Below are 16,316 nucleotides of genomic sequence, written 5' to 3'. Positions count from 1 at the left end.
AATCATAAAGATGAGTATGCCTTCTTATTAGTGCTATTATAAAAATATTTTAAAATATTTTATATTTAATAAATTGTATTACTTTCATCTGACTATATATAGATAACATCACACCTTTATAGACAGTATTATTAAGTTCAAATATTAAAGATGGAAGGAAGGAAGAGGAATGGAACTAATATTTCTGGAGCACCCTGCCACAGCATCATGATGGAAAAGTCAGGGAGTGCTTTATTTTCTAACTCCAATGTAATGTACTTTCTAACTGCTGTGTAAAAGACAATGCACCACCACATTATCACCTGTGTAAGAGAAGGAAACTCAACCCTTTGGGGTTTTAAATTGTAGAGCAAAGAAGAGTTGCCCCAATATGGAGAAACTCTAGTTTTTTTGACCACTTCCTTTCTGCACCATTTCTCCAAATTTTATTTTTTAATACAGAAACCATTATAAGTATATAGCTTACAAATATAATCAATATGGTTCCACACAAATCTGCAAACTGATTTGTATATGAGAAGACTCTATTCAAGTTTGAAATCAGGTGGATATTTAGCTGAAATGCCATGAGAAAAAAAAAAGAAAAATCGTCTTCATTGTGAATTTGAGATAATTACTTTCAAAAATCACTGCAGCCCCAATCCAAGAAGGGGCCACAAGGTTTAATTGTGGGTGTGCTATTTACAGATTAATTAGGACATTTAACTTCATTTTTTATACCACAGAATTAATCTCATAAAAATTAGTGAACTCGAAGGAGTCAGTTGTCAACTCTGACAGGATCTCTTTGCCATAATCTATTAAAATGCTGCTTTTATCTTGTCTTGCCTGTGTCATATTTTATGGATTTTTTCATAAACACTGCCTATACTTCATAAATGTCTCAATTTTCTAGTCTATTAACATTACTTCAAAAGCAATTGATAAAAGAGTAGGGCATGCATGAAATAATACACCAATAATGTGAAGTGCTGGAGGCAAGAACAGTGGGTAGAATCTGCACAGCTTGTGAGCTGAAACAATGAAAGGATGTTTTATCTACTACAATAAAGAAACAAATGATCATTTTTGATAGTAGAAAAGAGATTGCTAGTAATTGGGCAGATGAAAAATGGGTTTTACAGAAAATACAGCATAGTTTGAAAATGATAACTGAAATGAGAAAATAAATGTCCCCAAGTATATATTTACATTGGTGGAAACCTTTTCCCTTTTGTTACCAAAGATTTGGTATTCAGTTTGATTTGTCTTAGTTTTAGATATGATGGTTTTATTCTATATATAAATATTTCCTTTGTATGCATATATTTTTACCAAACCTATATATGTATTTTATGTGTTGACTACAATAAATGTTGGAATTTGGTTTTTTAATCTTTTAAATTATTATTATTATTATTATTTTGAGATGGAGTCTCACTCTGCCGCCCAGGCTCGAGTGCAGTGGCACTATCTCAGCTCACTGCAACCTCCGCCTCCCAGGTTCAAGCAGGTATCCTGCCTCAGCCTCCCAAGTGGCTGGGATTACAGGCACATGCCACCACACCCAGCTAATTTTTTGTATTTTTGGTACAGATGGGGTTTTACCATGTTAGCCAGGCTGGTCTCAAACTCCTGACCTCAAGTGATTCACCCACCTTGGCCTCCCAAAGTGCTGGGATTACAGGCATGAGCCACCACGCCCAGCCTAATTTTTTTATTCTAGTTTTTGAAGTTATTTTAATTTTTCTTTTAATGTATAGATGATATGTCTATAGCATCCTCTTTAGATTTCTTAAGCCCTAATATAAGACCGAATATAATGAAATAAGAATCTTAATTTGGATTTGTACCACAAATTTAATTGAATAAACTGACTTTTCAAAAACTTATTTGGTAATTATGTATTTAAATCAACTAAATGAAAAGCAAAGAGGAGAAGAGTCACTGAGCAAGATGCAGAATTCCTAATTTTTCTTTCATGTTATTCTTCGTATTTTACCACCTGACTTAGCTAAATAAAGCCAGATATTGTCTGAGCTTTCATTCTTAAGGCATCATGTTATAAACAGAGTGACCTTAGAGCTCAGTATGTCTGCACAGTCCTGGTGTTCTCCTGTAATTATCAATAGCTCCTTCTTTCACTTTCGTAAGTGTCCTGGCTTGGATGACAAAGTCATGGTTACCTATTAAAATATGTGATCAAATAAATATTGGAAGAAATGTTTGAGTAATACATACGGTTTTAAATTTCTCTAAACCTACATAGTACTATGTAAAATAATTAGTGTGATTTAGTGTTGAGAAAGGTCTTTGGTTCTTGATTCATGTAATTCCTTTTTTTAACTTGGAAATGAGACCATTTTCTTGTTGCTCAGATCAAGAAATAATCTCAGATAACTCAAGTGTGATCATTCAATTCTAATACTTGAAAAGAAGATGATTTTTCTCATGCTTTGATAGATGGTGATAGAATACATTGCTGAATTGTCTTAGTGGCACTCTATAAAACAGGTAATGTAGTGGAGTGAAGTACAGGACTCATCATCATGATGATGCCATGTGTGCCTGTAAGCTTACAGGGGTACAGAAGATCATGAACAAGGGGGATTCTTTAGTTCTCAAATGTTGCAAAGAATATTTGAAACTCCCTGTCCTTGGTACATAACTTACGGAAACAGTCAACAAAATTATGTGGGAAATATCCAGACTTACCATATGGAGTGAAAGATAATACCCAACATAATAGTTTATTAACTTGACTTAATTCCCTCTTCTCTCCCATTTGTCTTTTCCCACGTCAGGAAACAGCATAAATACTCACCCAGTTGCTCAAGCCAAAAACCTAGGCATTTTTCATGTTCTCTTTTGTCCATTACATCCATAAACAAATGCTGCCACTTTAGTCCCGGAACCATTCAGAATCTACCTGCTGCTTTTCACCTCCGTTCTTACAATCATAACCCGAGCTACCTTCATTTTTCACTACGGTTTTACAATTGCCATGTTACCTGGTCTGCCTGCTTCTACTCTGGCCGCCGCCTCCATGATTTATTCTCAATGTAGTACTCAAAATGATTTTTTAAGAATGTAAATCTGATTACACAATTCAATAGCTTCCGTTACATTTAAAACAAAACCCAAGCTTCTCACTGTGGCCTATGAGTACTACATGATCATACCCTTGTCTGCCCCATCTCCTACCATTTTTTCATTTTTCACTGTGCTCCATCTTCCATTTTTGTTCATTCAGCATGCCAAGCTTGTTCTCACTTGCTGTTGGCCATGCATGGGTGGCCTAAGACAAATGATTTTCTTCCCAAATATTTGTGAAATCCATTCACTTCTCACCACTTCTGTGCTCACAGTCCTAGTACAAGTTCCCATCGTCACTCACCCAAACTGCCCTAGCAACTTCCTCACTGGTCTCTGCGTGTTAAATCGGCTGTCCAGCCAGGGTGATATTTTGATAAGTGCATGTTTGATCGTGTTGAGCCCTAGAACTATATTCTAGGAGCTGAACATGCAGCCCTGGCCTGATAGAGTTTATGTTTTATTGGAGAAGCAGATACCAAGCACACACAAAAAAGAATAATTTCAGATTCTGCTCAATACTATGAAGAAAATAAGTGGAGACTCAGTGATAGAGAATAGTTGAGGCGAGATCCATTTTTAGATTAGAGAGTCAGGGAAGTCTTTCCCTAAGGTGTATCTATGTGAAGAGCTGGGGAGAGGCAGGAAGGAGTTAGGATTGGGGAAACATAGTGAGTGACAAAGAACATGTTAGAGATGGGGCGCGCTCTTCTGGCAGCCCGCGCTCCCTGACCCCGCGCCGCCGAGCGCCCCGCGGACTCAGCGGAGGGTGGCGCCGCCGTGAGCTCCTGCCTCCCCGGCTCCGCGCTGCCGCCACCGCGGCCCATGGGCAGAGTCGGCGGGCGGGCCGGCATTAAACTGAAGAAAAGATGTCCCTGTACGATCAGAGGAAACCAGTGACTCAAAAACAGAAGGCTGGTCCAAAAACTTCAAACTTCTACAGTCTCGGCTTCAGGTGAAGAAGGCAGCTCTCACTCAGGCAGAGAGCCAAAGAACGAAACAAGGTACAGTTCTTGCCCCAGTCATTGACCTAAAACGAGGTGGCTCCTCAGATGACCGGGCAAATTGTGGACACACCACCGCATGTGCCAGCTGGGCTGAAGGATCCTGTTCCCAGTGGGTTTTCTGCAGGGGAAGTTCTGATTCCCTTAGCTGACGAATATGATCCTATGTTTCCTAACGATTATGAGAAAGTAGTGAAACGCCAGAGAGGAACGACAAAAACAGCGGGAGCTGGAAAGACAAAAGGAAATAGAAGAAAGAGAAAAAAGGCATAAATACAGACATGATGCACGTGAGTTTTCAAGTAGATCAGATCCGGATTCTGATGAAGATGAAGATTAGGAGCGAGAGAAGAGGAAAACAAGTATGGGTGGAACTGCCATTGCCCCACCCACTTCTCTGGCAGTAAAAGACAGTTACCCCGAGATTTTCCTTATGAAGAGGACTCAAGACCTCGATCACAGTCTTCCAAAACTGCCATTCCTCCCCCAGTTTACGAGGAACAAGACAGACCGAGATCTCCAACCCGGCCCAGCGTAACTCCTTCCTCACTAACTTGGGGGGCACGGTGGCGCACAAGATCATACAGAAGTACGGCTTCCGGGAGGGCCAGGGTCTGGGGAAGCACGAGCAGGAGCTGAGCACCGCCTTGTCGGTGGAGAAGACCAGCAAGCTTGGTGGCAAGATCATCGTGGGTGACGCCACGGAGAAAGATGCATCCAAGAAGTCAGATTCAAATCCACTGACTGAAATACTTAAGTGTCCTACTAAAGTGGTCCTACTAAGGAACATGGTTGGTGTGGGAGAGGTGGATGAAGACTTGGAAGTTAAAACCAAGGAAGAATGTGAAAAATATCTCAAAGTTGGGGAAAGTGTGTTGTTTGAAATTCTGGTGCCCCTGATGATGAAGCAGTACGGATGTTTTTAGAATTTGAGAGACTTAAATCAGCAATTCAAGCGGTTATTGACTCGAATGGGAGGTATTTTGGTGGACAGGTGGCAAATGCATGTTTCTACAATTTGGAAAAATTCAGGGTCTTGCATTTGGCAGAACAAGTTTGATTGTAAGAACTAGAGCACAAGTCATCTCCGGTGATCCTTAAATGAACTGCAGGCTGAGAAAAGAAGGAAAAAGGTCACAGCCTCCATGACTGTTGCATACTGAGACTCTTGGAGGGACTTCTAAGATATATGTTGATTGATCCCTTTTTTATTTTGTGGTTTTTTAATATAGTATAAAAATCCGTTTAAAAAACAAACAGAAAATGTTAGAGATAAGATTGGAGAGATGGGAGGCAGTAATAAGAGATAAAGAGCAGTGGATTTGGCAGATAATCTGGAGGTAGAACTAACAGAGGTTGCTGATGATTGGTGATAGAAAGGTAGAAATTAAGGATGAAACCTAGGTTTTTGCCTTGGCCACCAAATAAATGGTAGTCTTATAAATTGAGATGGAGAAGAGTATGGAAGGAGGGGGTTTGTTAGTGGAGAGAAATCAAGTTTTTTTGACAGGGGTGGCTGGAGCAGGTTAAATTGACTGTATCTAGTAGACCACTAAGTGGCTGTATCAAGCAGGTAGATGATTGTGAATCTAGAACTCAAGGTCAGGGCTATAGATATAAAATAGAAAAATCACAGCATATAGATAGAGATTAAAGTCTAGGAACTGAATAAAGTCACCTATAGAGAAAAGACAGAGAAGTGAAGAAGAGAGAGGTCAAGTCCTACAGCACTTTTAATGAGATCAGGCAATCTCCTTACCAAAAAAAATGTGGTCTCTCAGAAGAAGAAATGAGAGACTGGGGGAAAAAAATAAAGAATTAGGTCAAGGGACAAATGCTGCGCTGAATACAATAAGAAAAGGACAGGAACTGGCCTCAGGATTTGTCAAAATGAAAATTGTTGAGAACTTAGACAAGACCAGATTCAACAGACTGGTGGAGATAAAAACCTAATAGATTTAAAAAAAAAAAAAAACTGAGGGAGGGAAAAGAGTGGATATAAATTTCACTTTCAAGGAGCTTTGCTATAAAGGGGAAGTTGACAGAAAGTTGAGGACAAGGGGCTAAAAAATATTGGTTTCAAGTTTGGAGTCATTATAGCATTTTTTTATGTCAATGGGTATAATTCATGAAAAAGGATAAAACTGAAGACACAGGACAGTGAAATCATAATTCCAGAATCTAAATCTTTGTGTTGGCAGGATGGGTTGGAACTTGAAGTGGAGTCATTAGTCCTAGATAGGGGCAGGGATAATTCTATTGTGATCCTAGGGAAGGTGCAGCATATGGGCTCATCAGGCTGTAGACTTGGTATTGGGAAGGTGAAATAAGAAGCCAGGCCATCAGGTTAGAGAATATGAGATAAAAAATGGTTGTCAGGAGAAAAAGAAAGTTAAAATACTAGGAAAATATAGTAAGATTGGGCAGCATTAAATGCCTGCTTGAAATTTATCATCATAAATGTGAAATCTGTCTCCAGTTATGTGTTTTTCTCTAGCAACATTCAGGAGCTTGAATAGTGGCACAAAGTAGCTGGAGAGTTGGCTGTACCTTTGGGGATTTTGACAAGAAAATACAATAGAGTAGCAAGGAGCAAAGGAATTATGTGTATGATTAAAGTGATAGAGCTTGGAATCTGAGCCAGATAAAGAAGGACATGAGCATATTGGGAGTGAGAGTGGTATGGTAAAAAGTGGTAGGGTCAATAAATTGGAGGTCTGAAAGAGATATAAAAATTTTAGAGGAAGGGAGCTAGAATAAGTAGGCTTTAAAATTAGAAGATGGTAGTTAGCAAATCTGCACTTAAAAATCAAAATTTTAGAAGTAATGTGGTTATTGGTGATGACAAGGCCAACCAGTGTTTCGAAAACTTTTTAAAATGGACATACTAAGGCTGGGCACGGTGGCTCACACCTATAATCCCAGCATTTTGGGAGGCCAAAGCGGGTGGATCACGAGGTCAGGGGATCGAGACCATCCTGACTAACACGGTGAAACCCCATCTCTACTAAAAATACAAAAAATTAGCCGGACATGGTGGCGGGTACCTGTAGTCCCACCTACTTGGGAGGCTGAGGCAGGAGAATGGCGTGAACCCGGGAGGCGGAGTTTGCAGTAAGCGGAGATCGCGCCACTGCACTCCAGCCTGCCTGGGTGACAGAGCGAGACTCCGTCTCAAAAATAAAATAAAATAAAATAATAAAATAAAATAAAATAGACATAGTAAGTAATATGATGTTCAAGGCAACTCAATATGCACAATACATACATAATATCTAATTGAAAAAATTATGAAGCAATATTTACCTGACTTCATTCAATAAACTCCTATATTTTAAAATCTATTCTATGTTACTTAAAAGGAAAAAAACGGGTTTTAACTCATTAAATTGATTTTTATGATTACTAATGGATCAGACTTTGCATTCTGAAAACAGCTCTGGTAACCATGGGAATGAGTGATTGGTGTGGAGTGGAGGAAAGGATTGTTGGTATTGTAGAATTCAGACACCTGAGAGTCCACAGTGTCAGATGGATTATCTACCTAGATGTGGAAGCCATCACAGATGATGACAGGAGTAATGGCATGGAGGAAGACAATGAAAGTGGTGGTGTAGTCTGGTAGTGGTTTGTGCTTCTAAGAGACTGGAGATTTTAAAGAGCTAGAGAAGACACATTACCTCCAGGTCCTAGAATGTGGGTGGGAAAGATAAAGCAACTTTCATTTTGAAGTACTCAGGAAAAGATGCAGACTTAGAGTCCTGTCTTCACTGTGAGCAAAAAGGTGAAGAAAAAGTCAACAGAAATAACTGTGGACTTGGGGGGATTTTGTTACTGAGAGATTCTGATTTCCATAGGGTCCAGGGAAAGGCTTTGGGAGGTCAAAGATGAGTAGCAGATGGGTTTAATGAAAATGACTTGGGAGGCTTGGACTGAAATTAAATGTTGGCCTGGTTAGTTTTGATGGTAACACAATGAAAAGTGGGTAGTGGCCCATATTAGCCTTCTTCACAGGCTTGTTTTCTTAGCTAGTTCATAGAGGTGAGATCGTGGTGTGTTAGTTAAGGAAGAGCAGCCTCCCTGGGAGCAAGGTAGTTCCAGCAACTGCCCTTCAACTCTGAATAGCCGACATGGCACTAGGAGGGAGGATTGGGACTGTGAGGAAAGGCAATGTCACTGAGCCCCGTGAACTCACCATGCAACAGGACCTTTGCACATATCTTATCCTGTTCCTGACTAACTAGCTGTTTGCCTTCTCTTTGATTTCTGTACAAGTCTCATAGCTTTAGGAAAACCTTCCCTCACTCCAGTGGCCTCCCTGATCCAGTTCTTATAGCTGTTTGCACCTCATCTTTATCTCATATGTCACAGCTGCAGTTTTATGTCTATCTGTGGGATTGTTTTATTAAGTTTGACTCCTTTGCTAGACTAGGCTCTGTGTAAAAGGGACTATACCTGTTTTGGTTCACTGTTGTATCTCAAGCGCAGTATATAGTGTGTAATAGGTGCACACAAAGATAAATTTAATGAATTAATACAATCAGAGTTAGCAGACATTGAAGACAAAAAAAAACAGCAAAGGAGACTAAAGAGAACCAACAGGAGGTACTGTTGAAGTTGAAGTTGCAAGGAGGGTTTCTTGTTGCAACTAGTAGGGTCTACAGCTCAATCCTCATGGACATGACCCAACTGATCTTGAAAGGACAATACTACAAACCTACTGTCTGAAAGCAAAGAACTATTTAAAGACTATATTAATAGCAACAGTAATTGCCAGAGGGATATGAGATGGAAATTTAGGGGAACAACAAGTCTAAGGCAGCTTCAAAGGCAACTCCCTCAAGAATCTAGTCCTAACTAAGGAAAAAATTTTTATAGTTCTTCAAGGACTGAGGGAGTAGGATAGATCAGGAAACAAGAGGTGCATTTGGGTTGGGGATGGAGTAGGAGGAAAGGGGGATATGAGTGGCATTACAGCATTTTCGAAGCAGGGAAACAACTGGCTATATACGGAGTCAATTCAGGAACTAGGGCACTTTGAGGAGTGTGGCCGTGCCAAAGCCAGTTCACTGAGAAAGGGCTGAGTTAGTCAGAGTTGGAGCAAACAACTGGACTGGCTGAGATGTGAAGCTCTCTCCCTACTGAGTAGGACTTAGAGCCTAGAGGTTGCGTTGCCAATGGTTTTATGGTAACTGTGCCCCTTATGCTAACAAGTGTCACCCAAGATAAATAAGACAATGATGCAGAATTAGCTAATCTTGGACAAAAGTCCTAACAAAGTTGAAGAATCACCACTAGGGAAGATTTCATTCTGTTTCCAATTTAATTCTGCACCAGTCAGGGACACCATTATATTCCTTTCACATCCACCACCTCTGTGTGTTTACAGTGCATCCTCTTCCTTTGTCTTATTAAGACCTGCATTTCAGAAGCGATTTTTCCCCCTTGCTAGATCATCATTCAATAGCAGAATAGGACACCCCTGAGCAATCACTGAGTTTCATCTTTCTGTCACAAAGGAATTCAATGACTCACCTCTTGAAACTACACTAACTCTTTCAGGCCAAGAGGGCACTGGTCAGCGTTTTGGAGGAAGTAATTTACTAAATGGTGCCCTTGTGGCCAGAAAGACTCAACACACATAAAAGGAGAAACCACAGACTCCACTTCTCCTGCTCAGAGTGTTGGAAACAATTAGGATTAATTATGTGTTTTTGTGTGGAAGCGATGATATGAATTTCGATGGCATACAGGAAAAGGAGATAAGCCTTTTTTTTTAAAGAAAATAGTTCCGGTTTAGGTCCATTATAGCTGCACAATGTCATTATGAGATATGAGAAAGAGATAACTAAATTATTCATATTATAATTTTATTTGTGCTCTATTCTTTATTTTTTCTGGAAAATGTCCCTATTTGTTATTAAAACTAGCATGTTTTATAAAGAGATTTATGTTAATTACACAGAAAGCTGCCTTAGTCAGAATAGCAAATTCTATAATGAATTTCAGAGTTTTTAAAATGTGTGATCTCTATGCTATAGAATATTTCTTGCTAATGGTTCATGCCATCTATATATCTAGTGATCTTTGAACCTTATGTTCATTATTATGGTTATAGCTGTACCCAAATGGCAGCATATTATTAAAATATGAGATAATGATTGAAGAAACTAGATATAATTATGCTAGTAAAGGAAAACAAACCTTCTAGGAGTAAGTTTTTAGAAGGCAAAATAGTACCTTTAAAATGTTATACTCAAAGTAAACATATTACGACAGATGAGAAATGCCAGATTTTCAGGCAAAGGGTGAGAAACTGAACTGAGTTTCAAAAGCCATCTCAAAAAAGTTGTTCACTTTAAAAAAAAGTACATTTTCTAAAAATTAGCAAGTTTCCCAGCATTTCTTTTTTAAAAATATGCATTTTCTGTTATTCAAATGAATAAATATAAAATTATTTTCATTTTGGCGCTTTCTAAAATCCTGATCCTACCAATGGGTAAAATCATCACTAACTTTGCAGTATTGACTTTTAGCTCTGTAGGCTTACTTCTGTGTCATGAAGACCAGCAGCCTGAAAAAAATAATGAAGACTTATCCCAGTTACCAGTTGAACAAATTCTGTTATCATATTAGTCCTGAACATTTAGCAGGGAAAATAATATCAAATATTCTCATATCAAGGTACGGAAATATCAGTCTCATGGCAGACCCAGACTTGGAGGGCTAATGTTAAGCTAGATATCTTGCAGAATAACCGAGAGTAAATCATTGATCTACTGAACCTCTCTTTAGAATGAGATATATTTATTATTGGTTAGGACCAGGTAGACAATTTACATTTGTGGTATGTGGTTAATGTAATAATAAGTTAATAACACTATCAGGTGTCTGGAGCGTGTTTACTTTAGGTACAACTATAAAGAATACATTTTTAGCATGGTAATTTTTTCCCAAATTCTTTTCATCAAAAAAAATGATTTATGAGAACGCTTTTTGAGATTACATGAACATTTAGATATTTGTATTGATAATTTTTTTACACTACTTCTCCTTTTAGGGCTCAGTTTTGAAAGCTCTCCTGAGAAAGGAGGAAAAAGCATTTATATGAGGAAGCAAGAAGACTGGAAATGAATTAACTATTAGAGGCGTAGAGTGTCAGTGACTAAGGTCAGAAAAAAACTAAGTGAGCAAAGAGAACTGAACAAAATAGCAAAAGGAGAGAACAGTGGTGTATGAAATAGGAAATAAAGTGAGGACTATCTCAGAAGAGAAGAAAAATAAGACCCAGAAAAAATATATATCTCTCTCAAGAAGGTAACTACCTGATAATATAATTTCCATTAATCTCTATCCACATACCCTTCTTCATATCTGTCTAGTCATTCATAGACAGACAAAGCTGAGCTCTCACCTTAAGCCTAAGATATCACATCATCTTTTGTAGCTGAGATGCTGGAAGTAAATCCTGGAAAATTGGGAGGAGGTGAGAACATTAAGAGATTATAAGAAAATTTAAGCCATTTTTCTTCTGACTTAATTTTCATCTTCATAAGAATATCTTATCCAAATGAGCATAAAATATGAAAGGAGAGCCAAAAATTAACAAATAACAGGCCTCCATAAAGACAAGAGTGTGATGCTGTGGAGTTTTGTCATAACATAAAAATCTGTAGAAGGTTAGGATGTTTGTCACTTTTGGTTTATGTGATGCTTATTTTTTGTCAGCATGTATAATCCCAAGTAATTTACTATAATAGATTTTAGAAGGTAAAATAAGTAATTTAACCTATCCCATTCTCATGTAGTTTCTAAGGATTCCCAACATAAGTCAAATGTGTCTAAAAGAAACAATGTCCACCATGTAAGTTACTCAGAGACAATAAAGGAAGTTGCTTACCTAGGCTCCAAAACCATTAGCCATCCCTTGTTGTAATTTACCTGGATTAGTAACCAATGTTTAATATAATTTTCCTACTTATTGTTGATTTTCAGCTTGTAGGCATGTAGGTTTTTATTTTAAATCACTATCAAATTGTGAAACTTAACAAAAAATGGCAGTGGGTGACTTTTCTGTAATGCTCCTGCATTCACTTCTTTGAGTGTTAGGTTAATTTTTGGCTAATGGTTTTGGAGCCTAGGTAAGCAACTTCACTTATTGTCTGTAAGTTACATGGTGGATATTGTTTCTTTTAGACGTATTTTACTTGTGTTGGAAATTGTTAATATTAACTACACGAGAATGTGATAGGTTTAATTAATTATTTCACCTTCTAAAATATATTCTAATTAGTTACTTGGGATTATATGTGCTGACAAAAAAAAAAGTATCACACAAACCAAAAGTGATAAACATCCTAACCTTCTAGCAACAAACAACTATGGCATGCACAAAGGGCGGATGCTTTAAGTGGCAGAAAGGGGGACGGAAATGGGTAATTATTTGTAGCAATGCTTTTACTGTTGTTCGAAATGAGACAGACTAACAGTGGCAGCAGTCATTTTGCTGAATCAAAGTCCATGTTAGTCACATTATACACTGCCACAAAAGGTTGTTAAGGCTGGTATTAGCATGTACCACTGAGGACATTGGAAGGACTCGATCTGTCACACTAAATCGCCTTCTTGCCCTCAACCATTGAAGTCTCCAGCTCCTCTGACATGTTCTTTCATTAATGGCCTGGCCTTGACAACTGATCCTAATTGCCTCTGAACCGCACTTCATGTATTATTGGTGTCTGCCTGCCCTGGTTCATGTCAACAAGCCACAGCATGTGCAGGGTGTGCCCAGTGCCTTTACAGAAATGATGTTCACATCGTCATATTCCTCTGAGGAGATTGGGTCTCACTGGGAGTAAAATAGAAAGCTAAAGATCTTCCTGTCTCTTCTTTGTAATACCTTAATGTTGATTTGTGCTGTGTACATATTAAGCTCATCTAAGGACTCACTGAAACATTAAACCAATTATGCAACATTCCATTAAGGCACAGATGTAAATGCTGACTTAAATTTGCCCTTGTTTTAGTAAGTGGTAAAATGTGTGTTCATTGCAAAACCTTTTCAACTTTAGTTAGTATGGCTTACATTCCTTTTCAACTTTTGTGTGGTTTACTTTTATTTTGAGTATGCATAACAATTTCAATTTAATGTATGATAATGGCCAAAAGAGCCTACAATATAGTTTCCAGGTAGAAGTACACATTAGACCAGAACTCCCAAAAGTAAATTATTGAAGGTTTGAATAGGATATTTTAATCTTAACATTTATCAGCAGATTTATATTTACTACATTTTCTAAAAGTAGCTAAAATAATCAATTTTAGTGCATTACATGTATTTAAAACCTTTATTTTGTTCTGGCATATCAGGAAACATTCATAAAGGACAAAACAGTTTAGATACATTTTAATTTATAAGATGAGTTATTTGCTTTCAGCAAAATACTTTAGAATCTAAAACATAACATTAGAAATGCTCAAGATATTTACCTCTTTTTCTGAAAATGTCTCTGAGATTTAAAATTTGCCTCATTCCTATGACAATTTTTTACAATCACATCTCTGAACAATAATATGAGATTCTTTCAATCTTTTCATCCTTTTTTATTTATTGAAGGCAGTTTTCTGGTGAGCCTTTTAAGCATGCAAGTTCTACCCGTGATCATAAAAAATAAATCACAGAAGCTCTTCGGTGCTAGGTATCATTTAGCCTAATCTAGACTGTGACATTTGGGCCACTAACAGCATAATCATGGTTATTGCTACAAATTGCTCCATGTTTGAGTTTTAATGTTATAAGTAAATTATGCCAGGGGATAAAATATATGTTTCTTTGGGAATTAAACATGTTTATTTCAGCAATGTGGCCATGGAATCGCACGGAAACCTTAAGCTTGTTTCATGTAGTAATACTGCCACCTTCTGAAGCCCAGAGGAATTGTCCTCAAGGTTAGCTGTTTTAAGAGACTTCTCAGGTAGCCGTTTGTAGTGATCCAGCAGCCAGAAACTTCTAAGTCTAGAAACCATCTGGCTTTTATCATAGAAATGATAAGTTTGATTTTTATCTTCATTTAAAATAAGTAGAAATGAATACAGGTATCCAACAGTCATTAAAAATACTATTTCCTCTTTTCATTTTACCCCCAAAAGCCTTTTATTTTCTGGACTTTAGAACTATCTTTTTTTGGTGATGTGTAGTTTCCTGTTAAAAAGCTCAGCTGATGTAAAGCTAATTCTGATATGGAAGTTGCACAGCAAGAGCGGTTGCCTGGCAGAAGTGGGGCAGTGGTGGCCACAGCTGGGATTGTGAGAAGGGGATGGCAAATGTTTTCCTATCATTCAATCAGACAGTATGCCCTTCAGCAGAACAACAAGCCCTCCTGATTCTTTAGAATTAGTGAGATTAGCATGAAGCACATAATGCAGGATGATGGGATTTGTCATAATTTGCATTGTCCTGGAAAAATGCGGGTTGATAGAGCGATGCATCTTGGAGCATGTCATGTCCCACGGGCAGGTCACAGAGGAAGCTTGGCAGAAATAATTTTGTGATATGTGCATCAGTTGCAAATGCTTCATAAGTAATTTGTCAAAATAAAATAAATAGGAAGCGGTTAGGAAGGTAGAGAAAGAAGGGTCATTGTAAACGTACCTCAAAAAAAATTAGATATGTCATCCTCAAATATCACATTTTTAGAGATTAAATGAAAATGCATACAATGAATGACTAGGCTTATTCTCCTTTTGGTTTTAAATTTCCAAAACCTTACTGGTAAGTCTTTCCTTTTTCCTAAAAGTAAACTCTTACTGGTAAACCTTTCCTTTTTCCTAAAGGTAAAATCTTGGAAAATACGTGTGTGTTTCTGCAAAGTTTATTTATGAAAGCCCCTTATAGAAATTATGAAATATAGCTACATTAGGGAAGGTTTTCTGAGAGTTTGCATCTGACCTTGATAATGTTCCCAAACTACAGATAGGAAAGGATAATCAGTATGTAGTTGACAAAATGAACATGGCACTGTTACTTATCTGCAGCAGCATTTCTGGAAATGGGCATATAGAATTCAGACAGGCAAGGGAAGCATGCTTATTTAGCATAGCATTGCAAGAATGAAAGGTCCAGTGTCAGGTATTATCCAGGGTTTATTTATGGAGTACCTGACAGTGATGCCACTGTCTTTGATATTTAGAAATTTCTTCTACCTGAGAACATTATAGCTAGTGTTTACAGGGTATGTTATTTATCATTTCAATATCTGCTTCTACTGCACAAAGACATTTTGCAGTGTCTCCTTTATTTGTCTTTATACATTTCAAACAAAAGATTAATGCTGGCAGTTCAGTAACACTGATCTTTTATGACAGTTGAACATTTGTGAGTTGAGGGTCTAATAAGAAAAAAAAATTTAAGTGAGGAGTTTAAGGAAAATGAAAAAAATAATCACTTGTGAAAATCAGGCTTATAATAAAAATGTATCTTCTTACTACACTGTTCATAGGAAGAATACTCATTTTCTCAGATGGTTATAATTGTAGAATTAGGTTTTATGAAAACTAAAATTACCCTAGGGCACAGCTCAACATGAATAAATCTTTCAACACCCAGATCTGGAAACATGATACACACGAAACTAATAATGCCCCACAATTACAAGTAGATCAAGAAGAACTGTGCGAAATTTTTAAAAAACATTATTTATTGAGTTCTATAACATGAAAGTGACTCCAAATAATGTTAGTTCAGACTATTTTAAATCATTTGTTGTTTGTAAAATAATAGCCCTCTATATAAACCTCATATGTTTTTAAACTTGCCCTCCTGTCTGTAATCTTCAAAACTGACTGCTTTCAAATAAACTGTTTTACTAATCAGAGGTAATAAGTGCTTTGTGGTGCCAGTTGTTAAAAACTAGATTTTTTGTGAACATTATTTTTCTAATATATCATCTCTTGACTCATAAAAATATTTTTTTAAATAAAGCCTGTTTACTGAGTTGTAACATTTCAGCCCAATTTCAGCATTGTGGGTATTCTGTACGATATTTATTTCAATTAGAGTTGGTATTGTAGACTTCAGTCTTGTGTCACATTTTAACAACTTTTTTCTATTGTCTTCTTTTTGCTGTATACTACTGCGTCAAAAAAAAGAAAAGGCACCTGTTGCTTCTCCCGTGAAATTCCTTTCCTCAGAGGAAATGTGCTTACAGTGACAGATAATTTGCCTTGGTTAGAAGTTTTCTA

The 16,316-nt window shown here is 37.4% G+C and overlaps 1 protein-coding gene and 1 pseudogene across 5 annotated transcripts in view; both read left to right on the top strand.

Moving 5' to 3' along the window:
• Positions 1 to 16,316, top strand: part of DPH6 (diphthamine biosynthesis 6) — a 445,531-nt gene that overhangs the window by 248,803 nt on the left and 180,412 nt on the right. The gene's annotated exons all lie outside the window — the stretch shown is intronic.
• On the top strand, positions 3,269 to 7,892 carry LOC129013840 (splicing factor 45-like; annotated as a pseudogene).

This window comes from Pongo pygmaeus, chromosome 16 (genome assembly GCF_028885625.2).
Source record: "Pongo pygmaeus isolate AG05252 chromosome 16, NHGRI_mPonPyg2-v2.0_pri, whole genome shotgun sequence".
NCBI classification, from domain to species: Eukaryota; Metazoa; Chordata; class Mammalia; order Primates; family Hominidae; genus Pongo; species Pongo pygmaeus.
Note: the sequence above shows the minus strand (reverse complement) of the source record. Positions and strands in the feature narration are given on the sequence as shown.